This window comes from Lotus japonicus, chromosome 3, assembly GCF_012489685.1.
Source record: "Lotus japonicus ecotype B-129 chromosome 3, LjGifu_v1.2".
NCBI lineage: Eukaryota > Viridiplantae > Streptophyta > Magnoliopsida > Fabales > Fabaceae > Lotus > Lotus japonicus.
The window spans coordinates 58,275,825-58,281,580 of record NC_080043.1 but is presented as its reverse complement, the minus strand read 5'-3'; positions in this window follow the sequence as shown (position 1 = coordinate 58,281,580).

Below are 5,756 nucleotides of genomic sequence, written 5' to 3'. Positions count from 1 at the left end.
TCCTAACTCGAGGAGCTCATACCAACACTCAAATCTATGTGCTAGCATGATCGTCGTCTGAATCAGAATCCAGAACGACCAAGTCTACTAACCCTATCCGTCCTCCCCTCGCAACCACAGTGCACTCCGATGCTGGACTCACGGGCTTAGGGCCCGAACCCTGATCATCAATGATCGCAACGGAGGGTGCACTAGACCCTGCCGAAGGCACTCCCACTGGAATCTCCTCTGAGGGATCCTCCTCCTCTGAAGATGACGGTGGCGGTGGTGCTCCTCCGAATCCTGGTCCGCAGTGAACGCCCGGTGGCAAGTTGAAGCTGATAGAGCATCGCCTCAACACTCCTGACCTCAAGAGTCCTCCACTGTCCACGTGATCCTCCATGATACGCCTCGGTGGCTCGCGGGGTCAACCACCCACGACCCGGGGTCGTCCTGATCTATCATCTCGTACATAATCCCCCCCGAAGGGTGGACCATGGTGAACCAGTCCGCAATATTCATCTGACAAAGGCGTTGTCCGCCAAAACACACACAGAAGACGCGAGGGTCAACTCTAAAGAACTATGTAGATAATAAACCCAATAGGTACAATTAATAGATAGCCACTTAGGCTTATAACTAGAGATATCATTCCTAGGGTTGCATGTTCCACAAAATCATAACGACAATAATAACAATTAGCATGTTCCAAGTAAGTTTATCAAATAGCAACCACACTCATCAACTAAGTCAGTATGCATGTTGCGTGATATGTATGCAGGTTAACCCGGTCAACCAATATGCAATCCGGAACGGATGGACATCAACGGATCAGCCCTTCACCAGCCACGGTGGTGCCATTTCGGCCCGCGTGCCTCTTACACCAACAACAACGGTAGTCAGATCAGCCGTAACCCGTAGGTCTGCCATTTCGGTCTGCTACAAGAGACGTCTACAGACGCTCTATCACGGAAATCCGGGTCTTATGACCATTTTGGAATCCGACGAGGTCCAGAGTACGTCCTGTGTTAATACCCCATTAATGTTGCATGAATGCAGGATGATTAGTCAAACAACGTCTCCGTCCTCACTCGACACGTCGCCACGTGTTCTAGGTAAATTAAAGTCTCTAAAATCTTACCCTAAGGCAAAGTCGATTCTGCGACAAAAGACACACTTCACAACACACATCGCTGCTCCAACAGCACAAGAGTATCACATACTCGGGAACTAACGGTTCCCCGGACTTATCCCAGGATAGCCCCACAACATAGCTGCTCCAACAGCACAACAACCAACGCTGCTCCAACAGCACAACAACAACAGACTCAACACTTGGATCCGACGACACTTCTCGTTTTCCAAAACTATGATTTTCATCCAAAGCCTCCTTTCGAGATTATTACCCTTACTTAAAGATTTAGAGGTTGTTTAATGTCTTATGAATTTTCTTTTCAAAATAATATCCTTTTTAGTCTGATCGCAATTCCTATAAGTTCTCGGGATCTTCGAATCCCCAAATGACTCCAGAGAATGTCTCGATCCATAAACCCTATACAAGGCCCGAACCTCGTTCGTCCTATCAAACTTTCTCAAAACTCTCAACATAAAATCGGCATGACCTGCCCGCTATTCTCACCGTTCAGAATCTCAGATTTCCAGTGTAAAGTATATTTAAATCATCACAATCAACAACATGTCATATATCAATAAATCGCATCATAAACACTTAGCACTTAGCATATACAGCATGCACCACACATCCTAGATTACCCACATAGCACATAGCATGTAAGTCAATCTTCAAAAACATTCAGTAGATGAATCATCTACATTGTCAGCCGAAGCCTCAGAAAACATTTTCAATCACACACAATCTCAGTGCATAAACAGTAAACAATGTCGAAATATCGACCCTAAGCATTAACTAGAGATTCAGTGAGAAGCCCTCACCTGAAAGATCTCCAGAATGATCAACTAGTGCTTCCTCGCACTCAAAGTGTTGCTCCTCGGGAAATTCCTCAAAAGTTCCTTTAAAACAAAATCACAGAAATACTATCAGAATCTATCGAAAACTAAGTTATCGATACGTACTAAGGTTACTCGAAGTAATCTATACTCTAAGGTACGATAATCTAGCGCGAAAGACAAGTTTTCGGAAAAAGGAAATTTCTTCCTCCCCCTTAATAGGGCTCGGCCACTTTGGCTAATTATGGGGCTCGATTTTTCTTCGATCAAACTTGGTTCCTATGCTTTCATAAGCCGTAACTAAGGGTATTCTGAACTCGGAAAAATTATCGGATCAAAAACTGTCGCAGGGGTATTTTGGTCATGATTTTTAACTTAGGATTTTCAAAACTGAAATCCCAAAAATAAAATTTTGCAGGGACGTTACTAACGATGTTTATGACAACTAATCCTACTAACACTAAGCTAAGGCGATAGTTTACAGCCTAAAGGTTGGAACTTTACTCAAAAACTACATAAATGGGTATTTTAGGCTAGAATTGATTCCGGCGGAATTCCGGCGACATAACGGAAAATCTAATCCGGCAGAAGTGATCTTGGGCACATATAGAAGAGGTTTAGAATCAGAAATGAAAGATTCAGGATAGTTTTGCAAAAACCCATAAACTATCCACTCAGAAAACTCTACAGAAAAGCTATGGAAAAAGCGATCAGAGGTAAGGATTAGCGACTATACCTCGAAACCTTGAAGCAGCAACTGATTAATCAACGATCAAGCAAGGTTTGAACAAAAACTCTTCTTCCTTCTTCCTTGGATGAGCTCGCGGATTTGAGGAGAGAAAATGGAGGAAAATTTGAGTTTTTCTTCCTTTCTTTGCTATATATAAAGGTTGGAAATTCGCGGGAAAATGAAAGTTTCGCGAATCTGATTTTTCCGGCGACATTCTCCATGAATTCTAAGATAGGTTTTGGCAAAGGAATTCCTAAGCTAAGAAGATGTCTCCTTGTATTTTTGGCAACTAATGCAAAGTCGGTGCAAAGTCGGTGTAAAACTATTTTACCCGATAAGTTGCTTTTTGCCTCGAATGTCGGAATGGAAAACTTCCTTCTGAAGAAAGATTGAAATCATCAAGAGAAATGGGTGTACGCGTGTAGAATATCCATTTGAAGCTCTGAATAGATAAAGTCCCATAGTCGGGTGATTCTAGGGTTTTGAAATACCAGGGATTCGGTTTCGGCAAACTTCCGATGATTGGAATCGGACGTTCGTAGATCCTAGAGTTTCGCCTCGAAACGATTGTTATATATGGAAGAAGAGAAATTCTAACATTTCTCTGAAGATTTTTGGAATTAACTGCCATCGTGCCTAAAAGTGAAAATTAGCTATATACTAGGGTTTCTGACCTAGGTTTAAGCGTGTAACGATCGTGCTATAACTTTTATCGATCATAATGAAATCCTTGAACTTTTCCTGAACTTTCTCCTTCATAAATATATTTCATTTAATAAACTTTCGTTCAGGTTTCCCTTCACATTACATCAACCCTAATCGTGAATAAGAAGTTTATTCACTTAGCATGAACTTAAAAACTCGGGCCTTACAAAAGTTGTCTTGGATACGTCGAGGGGGATGAGCCTTAAGTCTTGAGAAAGAGGAAAATATGGTGGATACCCATTTGTTGGTCAAACTAAGCCGTATGATTACTCTTATGCATTACATTCTCATCCCTATGGCGCGAGGTAATGTTGTTTTTGAAAGAGATACATAACCATTTTGTGGTGGTGCTATTGAGACGCACTTGATGTATTATGATAAAGTGCTTTTGAGACGCACTTGACTTACTTTCAAATAAGATTATAAAATAAAGTTTATTCACAATTGACATGTGTGAAAGTGCTTTGTGAGACGCACTTAAATGCTTATGAGACGCATTTATTCAAAGTAGACATGTGTGAAAGTGCTTTGTGAGACGCACTTAAATGCTTATGAGACGCATTTAAAATTTGTGAATAAATATGTGAGTGAGATGGTAAAAGCCGTCATCTATGAAAGACTTGGGCAATTTTTCTAAAAACGCTCACATGTATCCTAAGGCTCGGGAAATGGCTTTAATATTCTATCGCGGAGTCTCTACATTTTAAAGTTATGGTGTGTGTAGTGGGGGTTCCAACCAAGTCAACTAGTTCAAGATTCGTTCACTCTTTTGACAAAAGTTGTCACCTCACTTCACTACGTGTTAATTCAATCTCTGGACATTAACACTTAAGCACAAAATTAACTTTCTTTGCTCAGGAAAAAAAAAATATTTCTAGGTTGTCATTAGTGGGGGATTGTTAGAATAATGACACCAAGAAATTATTTTGATTCATTTTCCGTTACACTATTCTAGTTCAACACATTAATTAAGGTTTAAAGGTTTTCTTTCGGTTTCCTTTTGTAATATGCACAATTTTATAACAAACTTTATTATCTTTTAATTTGAGAATAGTGGAGTTAGAACTATTTAAAAGGGAAGCACAACTTGTGTCTGATATAGAAGAAAATGGATGAGAACAAAGGACGGTAGAAAATAGAATAGTTCTTCCTCTCTTTGAGAATTCTGAGCATTGTTGTAGAGACTCCAACATGTGTAGGTTCTGAGTGCACAGTACCTTGCATGTGGTTGTGTTAACCTTGGGGAGCAAACCGGCAATAGATTGCACCGGAGATTGCCGGAATTTTTGCTTTCAAGGTAGTGGGTTCGTCTACGGCGCAGCTATCTTCCTAATTTTCCAACAGAACAATGAGTCTTTGGGTTCAATTTGGGTAGATTACATTAACTTATGTTTGGTTACATAATTACATTAATTTAGAGTTTCATTTTGTGTCAATAAATTATCTCCATCAAATTTTGCACATAAGATTCACAGGGTATTAAAATAACACGTGGATAAGTGAGTGACAGTTAGGAAGATGATTGTACCAAAATTGATGACAAATGGACACTTAGGTAATTTTTGGAGTTAAATTGATTGAAAAAAATTAGGAATTTATTGCAAATGATTTTTTTACGGGAGCTCAATTTAATTCGTTTTATTTTTGTACATTGGAAAATTGCATCTGCCGGGGATTAAACCCTGTGTTAGAAGTCCCACATTGGCTAGAGATAGAGGCAAGATAAGCTTTATAAGGGTAGTGCAAACCTCAACTCTTGAGCTAGCTTTTGTGGTTGAGTATAACCTACCAATTTCTAATATGGTATCAGAGCCTATCCTAGATCCATTTGTTGTGGAGATCACCCATATTTGGGTCACCCGTTGTTGATCCCACGTTCCAGTCTGTTCAATCCTGGACGTGAGAGGGTGTGTTAGAAGTCCCACATTGGCTAAGATAGAGCCAAGATAAGCTTTATAAGGGTAGTGCAAACCTCAACTCTTGAGCTAGCTTTTGTGGTTGAGTATAGGCCTACCAATTTCTAATACCTGGACTTCCCGCTACCCAATCCTTAGCTCCTACCACTTGAGCTATCATATAGGGACAATTTCTCTTTAAAAATAAGGGACTAAAAATTTATTTAATTTTTTTTTTTTTTGATAAATTTCAAGGTAAGAGTCGTGTCAAAAGCAACCATATCATAGAGAAGAATAGTAAGAAAGAAACATATTGAATTGCGAAAGTCTTTTTGTAAATGAATTCAACGTTGGAAAATTCAGCACAAGCAAGACTCTGTTCCAAAGTCCCATGATATAATTTATAGCCTTAATCCAGTTTTTTGTCCCCAACCTTTGTCATAAATATGGTTTTAGTCCCTCGTCGGAGTAAAGGTGGG